The sequence below is a fragment of the Gossypium raimondii genome, chromosome 3, assembly GCF_025698545.1.
Source record: "Gossypium raimondii isolate GPD5lz chromosome 3, ASM2569854v1, whole genome shotgun sequence".
NCBI lineage: Eukaryota > Viridiplantae > Streptophyta > Magnoliopsida > Malvales > Malvaceae > Gossypium > Gossypium raimondii.
Window position 1 is genome coordinate 15,272,436 of NC_068567.1, and position 25,795 is coordinate 15,298,230.

General features: G+C 33.4%; 1 long non-coding RNA gene and 1 pseudogene across 1 annotated transcript; both read right to left on the bottom strand.

Annotated features, from left to right (window-relative positions):
- Window positions 1-1,798: 1,798 nt before the first annotated feature.
- On the bottom strand, window positions 1,799-6,272 carry LOC105797295 (QWRF motif-containing protein 2-like; annotated as a pseudogene).
- An 11,141-nt stretch (window positions 6,273-17,413) lies between these two features.
- LOC105797296 (uncharacterized) lies at window positions 17,414-18,727 on the bottom strand. The gene is made up of 2 exons (XR_001134750.2): window positions 18,662-18,727; window positions 17,414-17,841 (listed from the first exon to the last, which is right to left on the bottom strand). It is a non-coding gene; the product is annotated as an uncharacterized LOC105797296 (long non-coding RNA).
- Window positions 18,728-25,795: the final 7,068 nt, after the last annotated feature.

Consider the following 25,795-nt stretch of genomic DNA (forward strand, 5'->3'; position numbering starts at 1 on the left):
ACCGCAAAATACACACCCAATAAGTATCCATACTAGTGAGAAGCTTAAAACCCAACTTCATCAAAAAGCTATGATTCTATTCTCGTAATAGCCGAACACCCAACCCCTCACATTCGGATGGTTGACACCCTCCCCCCAACCTACTAAAGTTGGCTTCTGCTTCCTTGTTTGTGCACCCCAAGTAAAACTTCAGGCCAACTTCTCAATCGTCTTGCAAATGTTAATCGAGAGAGAAATAACCAACATAAAATACCTAGGCATGGCTAAAAGCACCGACTTAGCGAACGTAATTTGTCTCGCCATAGATAGCAGTGACACATTCCAAATATTAAGCTTCTTATTGACTTTCTCCACAACAAACTAAAATGTAGAAACCATAACCCATTGGTGAAAAAACAGAAGCCTCAAATATGTGCCCAAGTTCATTGTTAAATGAAAGCCTAGACGATGCACAATGCCCTTTGCCACACACTTATTCGCATTAGATGAAAAAAACACTTGAGTTTTAGCAGAGTTAACCTTGTGACCCAAACAACACAAAACTCATTGAGAACATTCTCCACCACCAAAAAGCTTGTTCGATGGATGCCTCACAAAAAAGCAAAAGATCATTTGGGCATCAACTTGGTTAAGGAAATTAAAAAAATATCATTTCGTAATTAAAATAAATTATATTATTCGGGAGTATTTAATCTTTATATTTAAAAACCTCAATTAAAAATTTTCATGTGATTGGATTTAAACCGTGCTATTTACATCAATAAAATATTAATTATTTTAGGTTGATTTTCTTCTATTGAATCATTTTTTTTCATATAGATAGCATTTGAAGAATTCTCCGGTCTTTCATTTACTATAGTTGATTCTTTTTTAATTAAAAACGCTATTATTTAATTTATCACTTCTATTATAAACACATTTTTATGGTTGGTAGCTAAAATATACTGTAACAATCAAATGTACAATGCATGGGGGGAATCTTCAACGTTATACATGCATTGTTTGCTTTGTACGATTTTGAAGAAAACGAACCAACCCCATTGTTAGCTTTCAAGGAACCTTCTTCCTCCAACTACAAACATACCTTTGAACTCCATATACATTGTGCTGGAGACTTCTCGACCACTACAAAACCATTGTCATATGCGTTCCCATGATATTTCAAATTCGAAGTAATCAAAAATATAAATAATTCAAACTTGATATATGAAATTCAGAATCCAAATTCAAAAATAATCCGGATCCAAAATTGACTTGAACTAAAATCACTCACAATTTCAAAACCTAAATTGACTGTATCCATAAGTTGTCCATTAATTCCAATCAAATAAATAAAGACAAACAGTAGCAAAATAGTGACGACCACCATCATCAACCACGATTTTTGAGTTTTTTTTAAATATTTGTGTCTAATATAGATAAGATATCATCCACGTTTAAATGTTGCATAGCATAAGCTAATACATAAATTTAGTTGGTTGGTATAACTACTAGCTTTAAAAGGACGACTATTTGGGTGAGGTCACATGGGTTTGTTTATGATAATCTAATCATGATTTTATATTTCATTCAGTTGTTTTATTAAAAATGATAGTAAACAGAGTGATGAGAAGCTTCTCTTTGAATTTAACTGTACTAACTTTGGGAGCGGAACGTCGGCGTTCTACTTTGGCGGCCCAATTCAAGGTAATAAACTTTGACTCCATATGGGTTGGCGATGGGCTCACCCACTTAAAAACAACGCCCAACACTGGCTGAGCTACATGAACTTCATTGTTATGTGACCACGTAGCTCTTTTTTATTATTACGATTAGGCCAAAGAAGCGCATATAAACCCATCATTCCTTGTATGAAAGCATACAAGTGGGAAAGCTTATATATTACAAATCATCACTGACTGGCAACATTTATACATATTTACACACTTTCCTCTATCCTATACAAAACTAAAAAGAAAGGTATCTAACCTACCTTCACCTAAATTTTCATGTATAATTCAGTCATACATTAGCATCGGAACCGTAATCCCCAGGAATTGGAATGGTAATCGATTGTCAGATTCGTGATATAAGACGTAATTGAAATCAGATGAGCCTTCCAATTGTGTTGTCAAAGGTGGAAGGTAAACGGTTTTGTTGTGAAATGTGCGTTCTAAGGCGACATTCTTTCACCTGCTAATTATACAACCCTCAAGTTTTAACACAATATTTTATATATGTCAGATAAAGAATTTTACCTGCATGCTTGCAACTGCTGACAAAAGTTCTTTGCATTAATAAAGTAATAAGACCTCATTTGAACTTAAATTTCCAAGTTCAGATGCCAAATAATTTACTTTTGCTACCTATCATCCAAGGAAAAAAGATGCAAGCATAAAGGAACTGATCAAAATCATTAAAATCTACATTTCATAAAGGATTAAAACCACTTCGATGGGAAGATCCATTGTCAAGGGTGAATCCATAAATTCTTTTACTAGGACCGGAATTGTTTTATAAATTTTTGAAAGGTAAAATATAATTTTATCTTGTATTAATTTATAATTACATTATTTTTTAAGGGACTTAAAATTTTTTTTGAAAGTTTGCATGTAAAAAAATGAAGAGAAGGTGAAGGGAGAAAGAGGGATGAAAAAGCATTACCTTTGACACTAATGAGTGTATAGAGAATGTTGTTGCCTGCAATAAATCAACTGCTGAACAAATCGCATCCTACAATTTTGGGACATCAACCTGTACAAATAAAAAGACAAGTAAGATGTTTTTTTTTAAAACCCAAAGAAATTAAATTGGTAGCTAAAATGCCAAACCTTAAAGGAAATTATCAACACGCAGAAGAAGAAACTTACCCTTGCCCCATAAACTACTGGAAGGCGGACCATGCTAGCCATCAAAGCTTTAATAGACCCAGACAAAGAACTGCAATAATCATGGTCCAGGATAGTCCATTCATCCAAAAATATCATCTACACTCATCAACAACAATAATGAGTAGTCATTAGATGAAAAAGCATTCGATTTCATAAACTGAAACGTGCAATCAGAAATTTGAAAGAAACGATGTTATAAAAGACAAGAATATGAATTCCAAGTTTCTTCAGATGAGCAGCTTCAAGCACAACTTTGGGGGGGGACACAGCCAAAGAGGCAGACAATGATAAACTAGCAATAATTGAGATCAACAAAATGATGAGAATAAGTAAAACAAATGCAGAGAAAATAAAGTCAATAATAAACACATCCATAGGGGAAAGATGGTTCTTTCTCTTTTTCTGTTTGATAGTAAATTGAACTTCATTAGATTAAGAGTAAATAGCATCCTTGGTTACAGAATTGTGGATAAAATGTGGGTATTCTTCCATCCAAATGACATCCTCAGTAAAGAGAGAATTGTTTAGCAAGCAAGTGTGCATTTTCATTGCCCTGACTTTTAACATGATGGAAATAACAAGGGAGAGATGGTTCTTACGTGCCCCTTGAGGATGGAAATCAGCTTCAAATTTTGCTTCAGCAACTATAACTCGGTTCTTTTGGCTCTAACAGATTCTCGCAGTTTTGAGGTAGTTGTCCATGCATTATGGAGGCTTTTCTGTTATATGAACACGATAAAAGGATTCTTCCTCATATTTTAATGAAGATAAAAAAACTATAACTGTAACTAATTTGAGAAACAAGAGATGGAAAATTTTATTTGAGGCAGCTGTCCATGCATTATAGAGGGTTTTTTTGTTATCTGAAAAGATAACAAAAGGACTCATTGTCATATTTTAACTAACTATAATGAAGATAATTGACAACATAAATTGTTAGTATCCTGAGAAACAAGAGGACAGTTAAAAAAAACTGAAGCATCTTAAACAAAGCAAAGCAGAAAAAGATTAAGATGAATTAATTGTATCGAAAGTTAAGATATGAAAAAAATATCAATGCAACTTTTATTTCACTTGTTTCTCATTCCTGAGATGTCAATCAGTAATCAACCATAGCTATTTCAAAACACATGCAATCTGCAACCTCTGCTTGCCTCTAATTTGATCAAGTTGTTTCCAGCATAATGAATGCCCTCTTTGACTGGTTCTTTAGTGCAAAAAAACAGCAACTGATGAACCAGCATGCTCCTCTAGAACATTGAGCATTCTTGATTTCCAATATTATTTCAAAATCAAAACTTACTGATCCCAGTGTCTCATATGGCCTTTGGATTTGGTCTAAAGGAAAAACCTGTGAAAATCAGGCATGCAATCTCTTTGATCCAATTCTATCTGTCATCACTTACCATAGATTGTACTAAAATATCCCTTTACACTCTTATGGAAAATTTCTAATTTCACCAATACTGCAGCCTCTCTCCCTAACATGATTAAAATCATTTTAAGCCACAAAACAACTCTCACAGGCTGCCTTCATACTACATAACTTCTACACCATAAAAGCAATTACAACAAAAAATGGCAGGGTGCCAAGTTCGATCAAGCAGAAGTGGCCTAAAGAATTTTAGCTCTACTAAGAACACCATTCTCTGTTTTTATCAGACATAATTCAATTGTTTGTCGGGACTGTTCTTGAGCTCTTTTTTTTAATTAAAAAAACCCTGAAATTCCAAACAGTAAGACAAAACAAACTGTGTGCAACCAGGCAACATTCTAAAAAAATTAACATTCTAAAAGTAAACTTAGCCAAAATCCTCAAAATGGTGTTCGTATGCAACGTTTAATGCTGCGAGCCGTACTACCAAAATTATAGTAAAAGCGAATTCCTATGAATATTATAATAGTAAAGCATGCAAACTTGAAGCATACAAACAACATACAAACACAACGAGAGAAATTGAAAGTCACTTCTTAGAGTTGTACCTCTGCGTTAGACCTTTGGGAAGATAGAGTAGCATCTACTCTAGCATTAACAAAACGCCACTGCAACCACCAATTATGAAGTAGCCTCAACAAATTAGCATCCAAAACTTTGTTCTCCCCAATCTTAAACCATTACCAACAAAGCTCAAAATCGACAGCCTAGTTACCAAATTATCATCCAACCCATTCCTCAGTCTAGGACTCATTCCCCTTGTTGAAGATGACCTAAGCGTACTTGGTGATGCAGGCCGAACTAGCTTATGAATTGGCAGTAACTATCCTCTGCTATTCAATACAACGTTTGGAGACAAAAAAAGAGTATCAGTTCCGAACTTGTCTGGTACAATTAGCTTAGTGCACGCTGTAGTTTTCTTAGAACGGGCGAGCCAGGATGGGACCGGCATACCCGATTAGCAGTCTGTTGCCAGGACCGAGTGGAGACCATTATTCCTTGAGGCCCACGCTTAACGTCTATTTTAGCGGAGGAACTTTGTGAAGAACCTGACGTACTACCAGAAGAAACACTTTCAGTATCAAAAGCAACGAGACCACGTTGAGCCTTAGATTCAATAGGAGTAACGGCTGTTATATCTCTATTATCAGCCATAGAATCTTGCAGTGGCCCAAGTACATTGCCATTAATAGAATCGTTTAATCTATTCCTCTCATCAGTGCAAGCCATGCTTCTACTAGTCACTGAGTTAGGTAGGCTTAACCTCGCCGGCCACCGCTCCGTCTTTGAAATTTTAGTTTGCTCTGTTCTTCTCATTTCCAGCATCGATTTGCACCTGTTGGTGGTTTCTTTCTTTGTGGGGCATGGTGATGGATTTGGTGTAGCTTTGCTAACCTAGTCAGCAGTGTTGTTGTTAGCGTTGTCAGTTTTCAAAAGCATACGTTTATTAGACGGCAGGGTCACCGCATGTCTCGTCTCCACCAATTGAGACCTCTTAATAGCCAATGAAGTCGTGTGTTTTTTGGAAGAATTTGAGTGGGATGAGGAGGTGGACAAATATTTTCTGGAATTTTGAAGGGGTGGAGGGATGAAATTGTGGGGGTCGGAGGGCAACAAAGGAGGCAATAACCCAGTTCCTCCCAATCGTTTGCGGTTTAGGGTAGCAGTAACCATTGGAGGCACTTACAAAATTCAATTCCACAGTCTGATCCTTTAATCTCACTCTCTTCCCAACACCTAAACATATCTAATCATAAACACCTCCAATTTTATATTGGAAAAACTATTAGGATTTAACAGATTTTATTCTTTAAACATCAAAACTCAAAATTTTCAGAGAGGAGAGGGATGTGGGAAAAGATTAGATTAGATTAGAAAGTATAGAGGTGGTAATGCTAGGAGTGGCCTATGTAGTATATATTTAGTTTGTAGTATGTAATTTAAAATGAAGGGAATCTATTGCAGTGGCGGGGTTTTATGGGGATGGATGAGTCGCGTGGAGGAGAGGCAGCCTCTGTAGGTCTGTTACTAAACTACTTGCACATGGCTGCCACATTTCTAGTTTCTTAACGAGAAATTACTTTATAAATTCTTTTACCATATTATTTATTTATGGTTCCTACCAAAGTAAATATATCATTTTTCACCATATGGAAAAAAGATATGTATTTATTTTTAATCAATAAGAATCATGGATGATGTGATAAGAAGTAGGGGCGAAATTAGAGGGCTGGCAAGAAATGCAATAAATCTAGTAGGATAGACTTCTAAACGTCTCCCTTGATTCTTTATTTCATAATTACCATTGCAAACATGCGTGCAAGATCTGAGTGGTTAAAGGCTCTAATGATTACCCATAGTACTCAGGCCTTAATTGAAGGCTGAAATTGCAATAGCTCTAGAAGGCAATCGACAACAACTTGATTAACAGATTTGGAGTGACCGTATTTCGACAACAACTTGATCAATAGATTTAGAGTGACTGTATTCTGATAACGTGTTATGAAATAAAGAGAGATGGAGATAATAAAGGAATAGAAAATGTACTTTATTGATCAAATGGATGATTACAATGCTTCATCGAGTCTCTATTTATAGTATAAGAAGTATAAATGAAGTAGAAATTTAATTCGATAACTATTAGAATTTAAAGTACATTAAAACTTTATCTTGATCATGATGGACATCCACTTAATAAGATATTCATAACAAAAAAACTTATAAAAATCATTAAAATTTGTGATAATTATTAGATATTAATTAAAAACCATAAAAGTTTATAAAATTTAGAAAAAAATTTATTAAAATTGTTAAAAATTAATTAAAACCATATAAATTATTTATTAAATGTTATTAAAATTATTTTCTCATTTTACTACATTATTCAACTAATATAATTTACTTTTAAGTATATTTAACATTGGAATTATTTATTTTCTTATGCATACTATTGAAAGTTCTTTTAAAATGTTAGGGCTTCCTAATAATCAATGGTTTTTTTAATTAATGATCGGTGGCTATATTTTTATAAAATGAGAAAATAATTTTATAAAATATTTATTTTTAAATATGGATTTAATTAATTTCTAAAAAAATTCTAAATTAAATTTCTAATTTTTAACGATTTTTAATAATTTTTTTAAAAATTTTATAAAAAATTTATGGTTTTAATTAACTTCTATTAATTATTATAAATTTTAATGATTTTTTTATTATAAATTTTTATCTTTTTAATAATTCCAGGCTTGGACAACCATTTGCTCAAATACATTGCGTACTACAAAATTATGGACTCCACAGAGCGCGAAGGGAGAGATGACGTTGAAATAATGAGTCGGTCGTTGAAGAAAGTTTGTATAAGGGAAACAAAGGAAAACCTAGAAATTGTGATGGACATAACACCGATTGTTGAAAAGGTCCTATCATGGAGAGACAGGTTGGTGGGAATCGGGCTCAGAGCGGATGAAAGAATAACGCCATTGGTTGGGGCAAATGGAGAAGGAGATTTTGAGATATCGAAAAATGATATTGAATGTTCATTGGTCAATGGCATCCTGTAACACCCGAAACCCGGCCTAGGAGTTATGGCCGAAGCTGGCAGTGTCACATTGAGGTGTTTAGCGTAAAACTTATTGTTGAAATCTTTAAAATCAATTAATCATTTTGTTATTAAACGGTTATTCCAAAACGGTTATTTCCAAGCGTACATCATTAAAAACTAATCACTTTTAAAACGTTACAAATTTTTTAAAATCTCATTTATTGTGAAAACGAGGTGTCTTTGAAAATGGTTACCTTTTGAAAACTCGTCTTATTCTACAACTATCAGTTTATATCAAACTAAATAAATAAAAACCTCAATTTAAAGTTTATAACTTTAAAGAGGTCTTTTTACATAAAAATACCCAAATTCAGTTACTTATAAATCAAAAGCTAAAAATGAAAGCTGATGCGGTTATATGGCCACCTCCAAGTCCCTCGCAGCACCGTATCAACTATGGCTGAGGATTACCTGCACAGTTAAGAGGTGAGGTGAGTTTACGAAAACTCAGTGTGTAATCCCTTATCAAACAATCAGCATCAAGAACAAAATAAGTCTAGGCCAGAGCCCTTTTACAGTAATAGTACAGTGTGGGCCTTAGCCCAATACGGAAACAGTGTGGGCCTAAGCCCAATCCAGTATAAGTATGGTGCAAGTATGCAAACCCATCCCAATCCAGCCAACACACCACCCGTACCAACCCAACACACCATGTGGAGACAAAGTCGACCCACCCAACCTTCACACCGATGTCGCAGCATAGCTGCCAGCAGTAAAAATACAGCAGAGCTGCCAATAGTCAAAATGGCTAAGAGCCATAAACAGGATAGCTATAAGCTATAAACAGAATGGTTACAAGCCATAAGTACAGTAATGTGATTGGCACAAAGCCATCAGTAGCAGTGATATGATCGGCACACAACCATCAGTAACGGTAACATGATCAGCACAAAGCCATCAGTAACAGTGATATGATCGGCACACAGCCATCAGTAACAGTAAAATGATCGGCACATAGCCATTGGTAATGGTAATATGATCGGCACAAAACCATCAGTAACGGTACTATAATCGACACAAATCCATCAGTAACGGTACTACGGTCGGCACAAAGCCATCAGTAGCATCGCAGCAAAGCTGCCAGTAATAATATATGTGGCCAAGCCACTAATAACAGTGATTGTGGTAGAGCCACCAGTATAGTACTTCCTCCATAACAGTATCCTAACCCTATGCAGTATGTTGTGTATGTAGAATGCCATGCTCAGAATCAGTCATTCAAATCACAGACAAATCAGTCATACCAAACATTGACAAATCAGTCATTTAACCATAGACAAAACAATCATTTAACCTCGAGGGGCAAAAATAGTCATTTACCTACCAGAGCATTACGGTCATTTTACCCTATAGGGGATTACGGTCATTTTACCCTACAAGGGCATTACGATCATTTTACCCTACAGAGAAATTACGGTTATTTTATCCTACAGGGGTATTACGGTCCAAATATTGACCTCTCAAAAGGTCCGCAGTCACCTCGAGCAACTCAGGTAACCTAATTGGTCACAACAGTGTAAATGGGCCCAAAGCCCATTACTCGGCCCAAGTGGGCACGCTCGTGTGGCCTGTTCAGCCCAGATTTCACCACGGCTATGAGATCTACATAGCCGAGTCTAGTATTTTCCATAAATAGTGGGTTTCATCCGTGTGGAGCCCACAAGCCCATTGAGCCCACATAGCCCAACGTGGCCCATTACAACCTAAGCCCATGAAAATGCTCATGAAAGCCTCCACAGTTATCGCCCATGATTCACAGGTTTGACTTTCCACACGAGCGATTGTACGCTTGTGTGGTCTCAAACACCGTATTTCAGCTTTTCAGCTTTTGTCGTTCTACAGTTACAGTGGGGAGTTTACACACCTGATGCGATTTGTAGATTCCCTTCGATCCAAACACTCTTATTCCACAAATCAATGATCATCGTACCCTTGGTTCCCAGGCAATGTGGCAATCAACCTCGACCACCACCAATTAGGAATGGAAGCAATGCAGGTTGGAAAAAGCGACGAATACCTTAAAAGCCTCGCCGATCTCTCCCATTCAGAACAAAGAATAAATGAGATGATATATAGCTCTCTACAATAACAACCTCCCAAAATCCCAATATTCTCTCCTCAAATCTCTCCAACTATCCCTCCTCAACTCTCCCTCTGACCAGTTCAAACTCCATTCAAACTCCCCCTTAGCTGTGTTTCAGTCCAACTACACCACCTACCCAGCTCAAGCAGCAAAATAAATACTCCATTGCACACCCTAGGACTTGAACCTTAGACCTTACAGTTACACAACATGACACCTTGCCACTAGACCACAAGCTCTTTTTTATGATATAAAACAAACACTATTACTTAAAATGCCTATATGCCAGTGTCCAAATTCATTTAAGAGCAAAACTAAAAATTCTACAAAAGCCAAGACTTGAACCCAGACTTCTCAAACACTCTCATACACACCCAAATCACTTAGCCATTAAATCAAACAAGCAATTTGTGTCACCTCCTTGCACAACTAAATATTTATGTGCAGTCTCCTAACTGTTCCCTTGTTCAAAACCTATTTCTTCTAGGCCCAAAATTCGAGGCGTTACACATCCCCTCCATTAAATTTTTTGGTCGAGTAAATCAAATTTTAATTAAAGATGTGACATACACAGTAGTAATCAAACTCTTAGGAAGAAGCATCGGGTATTCGACACTTCATAACAAAGTCTGTTCGCTTTGGAAACCCTCTCAACTGTTTTACTTAATAGATGTAGAGAACAGATACTTCCTAGCCAAATTTAAGAACTCGGAAGATTTTGAGAAAGTTTTATGTCAAGGCCTCTAGATCATATATGGGCAATACTTAACAATACAACCATGGACTGTGGAATTTGACCTAGTACAACTATATCCAAACATGATCATGGTGTGAATTCGGCTTCCCGAGTTGTCAAGGCACATGTACAAGCGGTAAATCCTGAGGGAAATAAGAGGGCTTATTAGGAAAGTAGAAAAAATAAGTTTTAATACAGACAATGGGGTTAAAGGGCGATTTGCGAGAATGGCAGTGTATGTTAACCTGTACAAAGCCTTAATTTCTCAGGTCATGGTAAATGATGTGGTTCAAAGAATCGAATATGAATATTTACCTACAGTTTGTTTTTTGTGCAGTCACTATGGACACATAAAAGAAATCTATCCTCAAAAAGTAACAGAACAGAAAGGATTGGATGAAAGTAATACGAAAGGAGGATGCGAATAGAGGCAATCTATAAACCTACATACAGAAGAAATATCGTAAAATTTAAGCTAATACGACCCATAGATGTTAGTTGAAAGACGAGGTCGACTCATGAAGAAGGAAGGTAGGAAGAATGGTGGTGAGAGTTTGGAAGAAGGGACTAGTAGTTCTCACTTTCAAGTTTTGGGAACCCTAGTTGCGAAAGATAGTAGTTGAGAAGAAAAGGATGAGGCTAGGATAGAGATGGGCCATAAGAGTCTAGACCCTTCTAGTTTAGGTACAAGAAGGGAGGGAGAAGATTTGTGCACGAGCCTAAGCTACCATCAAACTAATGAGCTTAGTCCTTCTCACCAAGAATCGGGTCAGCAGAGGTCTGTTAAAGGAATTGGGTCAGAGAAGGGTGTGACCCAAAAGACAATTAATCTCTCAGCCTCAGACAAAGGGAACGAAGCTATCCCAAAAAACATAGGGATAGATCAAAACGAGCCCAATATATTTAAGTAGCAGACTAAAGGAATAGGCCAAATGAGGGTCGTTGTGAAGAATAAGCCCAATCAAAGAACCATGGAAAAGTCAGGTAGACCCTTTGTAGGTTACGTTAATCGAGCTTGGAAATACCTGATAGGAGTAGCAGTTAGGGCTTCTGAAAAAGAGGGAACGAACCTAGAAAATTATGACGGAGGGTCAAGGTTTCTTTTTGGTCTGACGGAGTCTGAGACGGATGTGCAAAAATGCTCGATCATTAGTGAAAAATTAGCCAATCTAGAGTTCGCATGGGAACGATAAAAAGATGATTCGAACAAAGGGAGCTTTGCAAGTATTGCCTCAGGGGAGGTCGACTTTCACAGCAACCAACCAAACTCTAGAGGCCTACAGGAGGTGACAGTGGTTCTAACGGAAGGCATTCTTGATACAACGAGGCCCACCGCGATTATTTTTAAGGAGAACTTGCAACTAAATTTTAGGGCCAACAGTTAAAGGGGCAAAATAGGGAAGGGAGGCCATCGAGTGGAAAATAGAGTAATGAGAATCAGTGAGGGAAAGAATAGTGGAATACGAAGGCGCAAAATTCTCAATAAAATCATCAAAGATAAAAGTAACCCTTTCAAAGCTACCCCTTTAAAAGTCCCTATTGTTGAGTTAGTTAACAATATAGTTGAACTTTTGCAATGTCAATTTCAGCAAGGGCTAGCCAACGAGATTTCTAAAGAAGTAAGAGGAAGGCCAAAGGTCCGGAAAGGCAAGGCAATAGGTGTGGGAAACACTTTTTAATGTTTTTTCTTGAAATTTATAAGAGTGTGCGAATGAAAATTTTCCTCGTAATTTTAGAGAATACAATATAGAGTATAAGCTAAACATTGTTAGTCTATTGGAGCCGAAATTCAGTGGTGGTAAAGTATGGGATAGTTGCAAAACTAGGTTTTCCATATTCTCACCAAGTCAAAGCTAGGGGATTTTTGGAAGGAATCTGGATAGGTTGGAAAAATACAGTCCACCTTGAAATTATCCTAAATCATCCCTAGTTTACCTTTACATAAGTATCCTTTGGAGTTCCTGTCAAAATAATTCTAATTATTTTTGTGTATAGAAGCCCAAATAGAACGAGAAGACAACTACTATAGGAAGTGCTAAAAGAAATTGTATCTATCACCTCAATCCCTTGGATGGTTGTGGGAGATTTTAATACTATTCTTGCTGAAAATGAGAAGAATGTGGCAGGTATTACTGGAAAAAGTTATCCTTTCTTTGGAGAGTTTATTGAGTCCAATGATCTTCATAATCTGGGGTTTCGAGAGCTGACTTTTACGTGGTAAAAAAAGAGGAATTTTTGAAAGATTGGACTGAGCAGTAGGCAATGCTGCTTGGATTCAAACTTTTCTAAAGTGCCTAGTGACGCATCTAGTTAAAATAAAGTTTGACCATCAACCTTTACTCCTTAAACTTTACTCCTAGAACTAAGCATGCCAATAGGGCGTCCGTTTCGATTTTTGGCTAGTTAGGCTCAGCATCAAAATTTTTCAAACACTATAAATAATCTATGGCGATATAACAGAGATATGGCTGCCACTCTAGGAAATCTCACAGTAGGCTTGAAATATTAGAATAAAAAAGTCTACAGACATATCGGGACTTGCAAGCGAAAATTGTTACAATCTTTAATTAAAATTCAATAAGAGATGGAATGGGAAAATTCAGAGTCATTATCAAAGAAAGAGATTGATGTAAGGGGGAGCTTGAAGAAGTGCTCAACCATAAAGAATTACTATAGAAATAGAAATCAAGATGCGATTGGCTTAAGTTAGGGGACAAAAACACAAAGTTTTTCCATAGTCGAACAATGCATAGAAAAAAAGTCAACTGCATTAGTGCATTGCGCAATGGAAATTGTGAATGACTATATGACCCAAATGAAATTCAATCCGAAGCAGCAAGGTATTTTCAAAGGCTGTATGGTGAAAAACTTAGTAGGACAAAAGATTTACCCCAAAGTTGTTTCCTTTAATCAGAGCAAAATGACATAGATTTTCTTGGAAATGAAGCCTCAAACGAGGAAATTAAGATGACCCTTTTTTATATGGCCCCATTAAAAGCCCTAAGAAGTGATGAATATCATGCGTTCTTTTTTCAAAATCAATGGAGCAAGATTGGGAACACAGTTTGTAAATGGGTCAAAGAATTTTTCAAAGGCAAGCCTATTGACCCAGATTTGAACAATACTCTTACAATGTTTATCCCTAAAACTACTCAACCCAAGGAGATATCACAATTTCGACCTATCAGCCTCTGTTCAGTATTTTATAAATTAGTCATAAAAGTTATAGCAAACAGATTCAAGGTGGTGTTTCCCAAAATCATTGTACAATAGTAAGTCATTTTTATTGATGGCAAGAACATCTCCGATAATATCATCATAGCTCAAGAGGTCATTCATTCCATGAGAGGAAAGAGTAAAAGTGGATGACGGTTAAGATTGACTTGGAGAAAGCATATAATAAAGTTCAGTTCATAGATAGATCCATGTAGGTAGTAGGGATTTTAGATTTTTTATGAAAAGTAATTATGTCTTCCATATCTACCATGCAAATTTTATAGTTTAAACCTGCAAGAGGAGTAAGGCAAGGGTGTCCACTATCACCGTATTTGTTTGTCCTATGTATGGAGTGGTTAGGCCATAGTATTAAAAAAGCTGAAGCAACAGAGAAATGGAGTCTGATTAGATTATTAAGAGCAGGTCCAACTATATCACACTTATTTTTTACCGATGACTTAGTAGTGTTCTCAAAAGCAGACATGAAACATGGATTGCTATTAAAAGAACTTAATCACTTCTGTAATTTTTCAATACATCAGGTCAACGCTAGGAAGACTAATATGTTTTTTTTTCCAACAGAGTTCGAGAGCTAGGATCATACTTAGGAATCCCACTTTCCATAAAAGAGTCACCAACTCTACTTTGCACTTTGTGGTTGAAAAGGTCAAATCTAGGTTGTGCAATTGGGATGCAAAACAACTCTCTATAGCAGACAGATTTACTTTAGCATAGTTAGTCCTCCTTTTTATCCCGAGTTATTTTATGCAATCCATGTAAATTCCGAAAGGGGTATGTGAGAAAATTAAACATCTGGCAAGATAATTTATTTTGAGGTCTAGTGCAGGAAAATAGAAAATGGCATTAGTCGACTGGAGCTCTATTTGCTAACCTCATACAAATGGAAGATTAGGCATTAGGCATTTTTGAGGACCAGAACGCCTCTTTCTTACTAAAATTAGGTTTTAATCTTGTTTCTAAAGGGAATGCTCTATGGGTCCGCATATTGCGGTTAAAGTATGGAATGAAAGAAACAATTCCCGAGAGTATAATGAGAGGAATTTGCTCAGCTATGTGGAGAGGAATCGCGAAAGTGTGGCCATTACAGAAAAAAAATTTATGTTGGTCTATCAAAACAGGAACTTCGGTCCGCTATTAGGAAGATTCGTGGGTTTCAAAAGTAGGCCCTCTTAAAGCACATATGACTCAAATGAGGAACTCCAACATGAAATGTTTAGTTAAGGATATGGTAACAGACGAAGGAGCATAGAATCTAGAGGCATTCAAAGAGCGGTTGTCAGATGATGTTGTTAAAAAGATAATCAATATTCCTTCTCTTTACCCCCTAGTCGGTCCTGATAAAGTCTTTTTGGTACACACATCAAATAGGTCCCTTATAGTGAAGAGTGCCTATCGAATGATAAAAGGTAACACATGGAATGAGCAGAATACTAGGTGGAATACCGTGTGGAAATACCAGGGCCTGCACGGAGTCCACTTCTTCTTATGCCTCGTGTGCAAAGAACAGTTGCTTACAAATCTTGAATGTGCTCGAAGAGGTATTGGCCAAAATAAGACTTGCCCAGTATGCTAGCATAACACAAGATATTATGCATGTCTTTAGGGACTACCTAGTGGCTAAAGAAATTTGGAGGTATATAGTGCCAGGAAATCGCCAACCCCAGTTCTTCTCTGACAATCTATAAGAATGAGTCAAGACAAACGTAGGAATTTTAGGTGGCTACCAAGGTTAGGGGTCCCCTAGCTGAAGCTTTTTGGCTTGATAGCCTGGCGGTTATGGAAAAATAAGAATATTTTTGTATTCCAAGTTTTATCCTGGAGCCTTTCAGAAACTATAAAAGTGTCAATTAGTTGGGGAAAACAGTACAATACAATTAATAGTGGGGTCTTCTATAGGAATAGTAGCTTAGATTTTGAAGGTCTTTTAGGAAATTTTAGGAATTGTAGGGAGTTAGAATGCTAAATTTAGTAAGTTCATTTTAGGTTGCTTTTTACACACAAAAAAATACATTGTGTACTTACTTCAAAAATAATTTTATTTTTTGAACTTTTTATTTTCGATGATGTTGCACTGCCAAGTCAAAATCGACAGTGACGTGGCACTACCACATCAACACACAATGTTGACGTGGTGTCTGTTAATAACCACGCCAATGTTATCGTTAGTTACTAATTGTCAATGTTAGTCAAAGGGTTTGTTTGACCAATTTTATTAGTTTAGGGACTCAATTGGGTGTGAAAAAGTTTGGAGGAACTTAATTGATATTTTTGAAAAAGTTTAAGGGCTAAAAATACCATTAAGCCAAATATATAATGAAATATGATTTAGTATTTTTTAAAAAAAATTGTGAAAAAATAAAATATAAAGGTTTGTTTAAAATAATTAAATTCAGTCCTATAGAATTATAAAATATTTTCTTAAAATATTTTATTAAATTCAAACTTTAACAGCACGTTTGGTTCGTTGTAATGGAATAGAGGCGTAATAGCAATTCAATTGTTTGGTTGAATGTAATGGAATAGAGGCGTAATAGTATTCTTGTGTTTGGTTGAATGGAATGGAGGTGTAATAGCATAAGGGAAAAAACTAAAATGACTAGAATACCCTTAGCAGAATTTTTTTTAAGTTGATGATTATTGTTTTGTTATAAAATTTTAATAAGATTATTAAAAAATATAATATAAATATTTTAATCATATTTAACATAATTATTATTAAATATAATGTAATAAAAATATATATAATTTAATAAAATTCTTAATATAATTATTCTTATATGAATTTACTAAAATCATGATATATAATAATATAAAATATATATAACTTACTTTATTAATTTTAAACCATAATACATATTTAATGTACTAAAATATCATTAATGAAACAAATAATTTAATTATTCTACAATTAAAAAATATTAGAAGTAATAAATAACTTAAGAATTAAATTTTGCATAAACATAAATATTCATATATTTAAGAATTAAAGCGAGAGGTTCGTCCATGCGAGATGGCTATGACAGAGGATCTAATAGATCTCGCATTAATTTTGAAAGAGGACATTAATATACATGGTTCGTAGCTTGTTTATTTGCTCATCTTTGTTGCCCATGAAATCTTAAACTATCACCTACTGACTAGATTCGGATCATCCATAATTTCAACTATCAAACCATCACATTATGCGCAGATGAAAGTGACACGACTTAATACTAGCTTGAGAAGTCGATTCATTCATTATTTGCAAATTACTCGAAGTGGTTCAATAATTTAGTTTATATATAGATACGAGTCTCCACAGCATAAACAAGAATAATACCTAAAGTTGAAATGCAAATCTTAGCACAAACTCTTGGCCAATGATCAAGAAAACATTTAAAAAAGGTACACGCTTTATTAGGCAAACAAAGACGAGAAAAACACATTGCAATGTTGGAATTGAAAAGAGAAATGAAACAAACATTGAGATTTCGAAAAAGTACTTTACTCCAGAGGTGTCAAGCAAATATACCAAAAATAATATAAGCCAGAAAGTTTAGAAGATAATACTCAAGAGGTTTATATAAAAGTTAACAAGTGGAAAAAAATAGTAGGATTAAAATCATACCCGATGCCCCTACTACTACCTCCCCAATCAAAATTAAACACAAGAAAAGAAAAGAAAATCAAAATAAAAAACTAGAATTGGTTCACTAGAAAAATGTTGGTTTTGCTGCTGCTCGGGGTATGAGGATGTCCTACAGAGATGCTTTGAGTCCAAATTGGGTGACAGTTGTGATGACTAGTGCTTGTCTCTAGGAACACTTTCAGTTTCAAGAGCCTGCTGACCAAGCCAATAAGGTACTTCCTCCCCATGTGGCCATTCAGCAACAGATGAACCTTGAAGGAGAAAACCAAGCTCGGGGTATGATGATTGTTAAAAGGTATTAAAGGAAACCTTGAAAAGTGTCAGATGATGATTATTGATCATGATAGTAATGTGTCATCGTGGAACACATTAAGCAAAGGAAGGGACCGAATTCTTTAGCATTTGTTAAAGCATTTAAAATTTAAGCTTCTTGATATAATAAAAAGTTCTTCAGCATACACATTAAGGTTGTTCAGTTCCAACGTTTGGATTTTCAATGATGTTCAGACTTTAGATGCTTAAGATACTTGAATATATGCAAAAATTCATGATTTATTTAACACAAGAAACAAGTGGGGGGTGGGGATAAAGCCAATTGAACTAAAATTCTACTTTGTAATAACCTAACCTACTCAATAGGCAACCTCTTAACCACCAAAGGAATCCATCCCAGAATTTTTGTAAAACTATCTATCATCTTATCTTCTACTCAACTATATTACAGAAAGCATATCCACTGCACCTAAGGATTTATATGCATAATACAAACTGTATAGGAGTCTTATCAAATGTTACAAGCAATGACCTTACAACAAATAAATTGATCATAATCCGGATATAACCAACCCACATTTTTCCATTTATTTTATCTAGATATGAAATCAACAACCTAAAACACTCCGAAAACAGTTATCCTGATCTATTTTGTTGATATTTATTCAACTTCATCCCCTGATATCTTATTTTATCAGCATTGATACCAAGTATAACATATAAAGAGCTATAAGAAACAAAACCAAAAATGATTGGACCTCAAAAACATAAATTAAGTAATGAGATAAACAAATTCACCTTCTCTAGATCCCCGGTCACCAACAACCCCTGAGCCTCTTGGTCCATTGATGGTTGTGTTAAACTGATTTAGCCCCACATATAAGAAGACAATACATTATTAGTTAACAAATGAAATTAGAAGCTAACCCTTAAGACAGGAAAAGATCTTTTGAGTATACCACTATTTCTAAAATATAGTAAATCATGTAGTGGACTTACCTTTGAAAATGTACTGGAAAAATCATCAATTTCTGATAAGGGTCTCAAAACTTCACCCTGCAAATGTGAAGAGAAATTAAACCAAGCATCAAGCATATGAAATATTCTACTAAAATCAAATATGAGATGAATGATCTTGAAAATTAGTTAGTTACATGTGCCAAAAGTATAACCTAAAGTGATGAACTCTTGATTAGAACAAGAAATTTTAACTGCATTAGAAACCATTTTAAGTTTTCTATTCCAGGGATACAAGGAAGAACAACTCCTCAAGAAGAAAGGGACAGCCTTCTATATATTGCAACAGGGGTTGAGTTTTTGTCTAAAACTTCTGCACGATGGGTATAAAACAACCCACAAACTTATTCCATCAAGGAGGCTTCATATATAACTAGAATTTGTAAACTCAAATATCCTTATCCTTCTGAGGAAAGAGGTGTTGTGAGAAAATTTTCAGGTTGAAGGTGCAAGGGAATTCACATAATTCCAGGTCTTTCCCTCAACAAAAGGAATGGATAAATAAAGCACATGAGAAATCCTTGAGAAAAGCTCCCTAATACCTTCTCAACATATTTTCTCTAGGAAGCGATAGCATATGAGAAACAACAAATGTTACTTCAAGAAGCACCTAAGTACAAGTAACACAATTTCCAAAACAGATGCAGGATAACCAAGCCACTACATCACGGCAGCTTGTACAATATAACTTTCTCAGAAATAAGTACACAAGAGCTAATTTCTCATTGTGAAGAGTCACAAAGAGAAGTAAATTAGTTTCAGAAAACAGCCCAACCAAGATGCTTAAACTGTCAACTTATAAATAACATTGCCTCAAGGTTTGTAAAGTCTTGCAGAGATGTTTAGGACAATGTATAACATGAGCTACTGTAAAGTTTATAAATAAAATCAAAATCAAAATCGATTCTACAGAAAAGAAAAGAAAAGAAACATAGAGAAAAAATTTGGAAGAAAAGCAGAAATCTGGAGAAAAGAAAATGGAGAAAAGAAAAGAAATGTGAGAAGAAAAGAAGCGTACCGTACCAAAAGAAGAAGTAGAAATCTGGAAAGGAAAAAATTGAGAAACGTCGGGAGAGGATGAGGGAAAAGAAATTACTTGTGCAAGGAAGCGTGGGAGAATTGGAGTGTTGAGGACGAAGGCAGAAAACGGAAGAGAAAAAAGGGAAAGACGCGGAATGGGTAATCGACGCTGAGGGGGCGTAATGCTTATTACGCGCAATCAATGTAATGGGGGAGTAACCGATTCGGCGCGGAATGGGAAAACAGCGAACCAAACGCCGGAATAGGTGGGTAATGTAATAGGCGCGTGATCGGGGCGTAATGGTATACCTATTACAATGAACCAAACACGCTGTAAGTTTCTTTTATAGTTTACAAAGTATTTTTGGAGAAAGTAAATTTGTTATATTTTTATTTAAGTTGATTTTCATTTTCTTATTTTTTTACTGTTAAAGGTTTTATTATCTTTATTAAAACTATCATTTAAAAAATCCATTTTCTTCGAAACCAATTCAAATAGAATTTTTTCCGATTTTTACTTTTATCGATGTATCTTTTAATGGTTGAATTATCATATCAGTAAATTTTCAATTAGATTATTAAATTGATCTGATTCCAAAAATACTACTATGCACAAATTATTAATGAGATGAGTATTTAGATTTTCATACTTAAACATTCATCATTATTGTTGATATTATTGTGAAATAGAAAATTTTGTCTGTTCCTTTTTTATAATCATTTATGTTTTTATTTTACTTTAAATTTCAAAATTTTGAATTTGTCTTCAATAAAGTTTTAATACAAATCTATCAATATTTCATTTTAAATAAAGATTTATTTATAATATATGGGTTATTATTTGTTAAACTGGTGATAAATTTTTAACTTCATAAACAAGATTAATAACTCGTCATATTTTTAATTAGTATTTAAATAATAATAATAAATAAATGAAGCACATGACTTATAAAATTAAAAAAATTCCACCATTCCCATATATATAGTATAGTTTCTTGAATTTGGTTTCTTTTCTTTTATTTAATGTTTAGCCTCACCAAAGTGCAATGCAAGGCAAAAGAGTTGTTCCTTAGTTTGCCACACCATTGCATTTTACTATCCATCCAAACCATATTTAAACCAAAACAAATCATCACTTTGCTTAATTATTTTGGTATATCTCATAAAGCAAGCTTCTAAGTATCTTTTAAAACAAAAATTTTCAAAGTTTTCTTTACTCAATTACTAAAAGCATACTTTAGGGTGCAAAAAGAAGACCTAGAAATCATCTTTCTTTTGAGTTGTTATAACTCCACCCACTACTTCAACCTTATTCCTATGTCTTTGATTTATCAAAATCTTTCATTACATTCAAATTTGTTACTCTTACCACCAAACATTCTACTAGCTTTCCTTTAATTCTAATCTCCTCAATAATATTTTGGTTATCGTATTTTTTTAAGGTAAATTACTTAGTTGGTCACCCAAATTTTAGGGCGCTTTCATTTTAGTCACCCAAACATTAAATCTCTAACGGCAGTTAATTATACATGCCGCATCATGTTTACACTTTCATTTTGATCACTCAACTTTTAGGTCACTTTCATTTTGGTCACTAAAAATATTCTTTTCAAAGTATTAATTGGGGTAAAAAATCGGGATTAATGTGAAAAGTGATAGAAACTAAAATAATATACAAAATTGTCAAATTATACTTGTTTATCCCATTATCGAAATTCTAATTTTTTTAATTATTGAAATTTTAAATTTAAAACATCAAAATAAATTGAATAGATGGCTGAAAAAATTTATCTATTAATAATGTCAACCCAAGTTATTATAATATTAAATTTAATTAATTTAATTTCCTTTAAAAATTTAAAATTTTATTTTATGTTTCTAGATTGATCCTTAACAAAATAATTCATATTTAATAATTGTCTACAAAACTTAAATTTCTTTTAATTATATAATCTCTAATCTTCCATGCTAAGCTAAAAGTAAAGGAAAAATACTTGCAATTAATTAAATTAATTACTTGTTCTTTGTGCGGATAAAGAAGTGATGAAAAATTGAGTTTTATTTGGAATGGAAGATAAAATTAATTAATTAAATTAATGGGATAAATCTCAAAATTATACACGAACTTTGATTTAATGTGTAATTGTATACATGAATTTTAATTTGGTGTAATTATACACATGGAACTCTAATTGTGGTTCAAATGTACACTTGAAACTTTAATTTTGATTTAATCATACACATTTAAAGAAATAAATACATTAATTTATTTTTAAATTGGATAAATATAATTATTTATGTATGCAATATACAAACATGAAATGATGTTATATCAATAATTGTGTTAACAATTTGCAAGAATTGGATCAAATTAAAATTTCATGTATAAAATTGCACAAAATCAAAGTTCATGTATACAATTGCACATTAAACCATAGTTTATGTATAGTTTTGGGATTTATCCTAAATTAATTGCAAAGATTTTTCTTTTCTTTTAGCTTAGAATGGAAGACAATAATTTTCATTGATGATTTTTAAAATAATTTCAAAAGATCAATATAAATTAAATAAATTGCTGAAAATATTTTATCCATTGATAATGTCAATGATTTGCTACTATAATTTTGAATCTTAATATTTAAAAATTTATATTTCATAATTTTCGGCAATGGGATAAATAAGTACAATTTGACAATTTTTGTGTATTTTTTTAATTTCTACCACTTTTTCACTTTAATCCTTGATATTTTTTACCCCAACCAATACTTAAAAAAGATATTTTTTGGGTGACCAAAATGAAAGTGACCTAAAAGTTAGGTGATTAAAATGAAAATGCAAACATGATGTGACGTGTACAATTAACTGCCGTTAGAGATTTAACGCTTGGATGACTAAAATGAAAGCGCCTTAAAAGTTAGGTGACCAATTAGATAATTTACCCTACTTTTTGAGTAAAATGAGAAAATTCTAAACCGCTTTTCAAAAAAAAATCTTTAAAACCCAATTTAGAAATTGGAGTATTAATCAAAGGTGAATTATATGCTATTATTAAGCCTTATATATATTGAGTTGGTAATTAGAAAATTAACAAAAAATAATTTTATTTGCAAATTATGTTATATAATTATGTGGGTGTTTCGCTTTTTTATATTTTATAAATCAATAAAATTTATCCATAATGAGATTTGAATCAAGAACACCATGCATATAAAACTTTCTCATTTACCATTTGAACTTTAATAAGCATATCTATATTCAAAATTTTTATATATTTGTGTATATGAATAACGTTGTTGATTGAGTTAGTTTTACAAATGAACACAACACCAATTCGAATTGATGACAAAATAATGATAAGCAATTATATCCGTACTCTTAATATGATATGTTCTTGTGTTTAAATTTAGTTTTAATCACAATCTAATCTAATGTTTTATTTTAATATTATACCTATTTCACGTGTTATTAGTTTGAATCATACTTTTCATTATTTACTATGTATTATTCTTAAACGCACATCTATATTTAAAATACGTGATTCTTATACATATATTTTTACGTAACTTATATAAATTTAAAATTTAAACCAGATTTAAGGTTTCGGTCCAACTATGAAAAAGAAAGAGCCTAACTTTGCACCATGTCCCATAAACATTAACATTGCTTTATTCCAAGATGAAGCGAAAGTAAGTATATGAATCCATGTCAGGAACCTTTCTTTAATAAATTGTAAAGCTTGTGAATTTACCGACAGTCAGCTGCTTAATCAAGTGGTTGACAAACCTAAACAAATTGCATTTTCTATTTATTTATTTTAATCTAATCCTTACCCTTGCTTCATAAATTATTCATTTACTTGTAACTTGGTTGATTCGAATAAATTATATAACTCTTATTTTATATACAATTATTGCTCTGCATTACGAGTAAATTAGATACTGACTGTCATTAAAAATTTTAAAATTAAATATATTGTTGATGGTGCATAAAATCATACACCAATAATAGAATATTAACACTTGATTACAGTTTTGTTGCTCAAAATCTTGTTTAAACTAGCAATTATTGATAAAGGTAAGTACTCTCTAGATCTATCAATTTCCTCTGGAGATAGGAAGTCAATGAATATGAATGATTAGCCAAATTGGGAAGATAAGTTGGCCAAGACAGCATATGGGTAGAGTTTAGTCTGATTGGTGAGAATGCCAAAATAACTATATATGATAATCAGAGATGACATAATAATTAATTTAATAAATGATGATTAGTATCACTTTAATCCTATAATTGGAGTTAAAGTAAGTAATCTTTATCAACTAATGTGTTTTATGGGAGCCATGGCCTGAATCAATCATTTTTGTATGCTCCATTTGCTTTAATTTGGTGATTTTGATATCTACTTCAACCTCCCCCACCCCAAACTCCCAAATAAATAAACAAAAGGTTTATTCACTTTTAAGTTCTTGAATTTGATTTTTTTCTCACATTAGGGTTTGAACTTTATTTTGTCCAAATTAGATCATGAACTTAACAATTGTTCTCACATTGTTATTATTCAAGTTAGGCCATGAACCTAACAATTATTCCTACATTGGGGCTTGAACTTTTTTTTGTCCAAGTTAGCCCTTGAAAACCCTAGAGCTCAGGCTCCAATGTGGGAACAATTTTCAAGTTCAGACTCTAATATGGGAATAATTGTCAATGTTCAGAGATTAACTTGAATAAAAAAAAAGTTCAAACCCAATGTGAGAAAAAAATTTCAAATTCAAGCCCTCATGTGGGAACAATTGCCAAATTTATAACCAAACTTGGACAAAAAAAATTCAGACCCAATGTGAAAAAAATTGTCAAGTTCAGATTCTAAATAGTGATTTAATCCATAAACAAATAATAATTGTATTATATAAATTCAAGTTAATTAAATGTTGAATAGTGATATATTTTTAGGAAGATTCCACATCCAAATAACAAAGTAACCAATTTGGAAATAGAAGGTTGGATGTTATGAAGGCAAACCAATGAAAATGGTAAGGAAATAAAGTTAAGAGAAGCAGAGAGAGAAAATGGGGTTGGGTTTAGTAAGGCTTTGGTTGTGATTCGGTCACCATCTCGTTAATCTTTGTTAAATCACGAGGTCCACCATGATTGGCTTCCATCCATATTTTTCACTCTGTGCTTGTGATGGTTGCCTTAATAGCTCAAAGGCCAGGCAAAGTGGCAAGCAACTTAACACATATCGCTAGTCAATATGTTTTAGACATTGCCTTTTAAGTAACACATTCACTAATATAGTGAGGAGTTGGTGGGGAAAAGTCTTCCCAGTGTTATTTTAACCTTAATTCACTTTATTTTTGTTCAAGTTTAATTCAAGATATGAGATTAAAATTTTGTTTTAACCAAATCATATTTGTAAAGTTAAACTTGAACTCATTTTAAGCCTGATCATATTATTTTTTAAAATATTTATATTATTATTAATTTAATATTTAATAATTCTATATATTTTCTCATTTATTAAAATTTTATATATAGACATCTTAGCATTTTGTAATATTTACATTATAATATTATATATTATTATAGATTTAATTTTTTTATGTGCTATAATACAATCTTAGGAAGCGGGGCAAGCTTAGACCTTTTATGTTCGAGCCTGAGTTTGGTCATTACTTAAAATGGGTCTATTTTTTTTTTGTCTAACTCTATTTTTTGGATATAATATTTTTGTCCAAATCTTTCTAAATTTTGGATGAGTGTTAAAGCTAGTGAGTAGTCCGACCCATGACTAGGTTTAGTTAGGGGTTGGTAGTGGCTTCATTTTCAAAATTTTCAAATTTTCACTTTAACTTTCTACAATTAGTATAGGGTCAATGTCATAACTGGACTCTAAGCTTT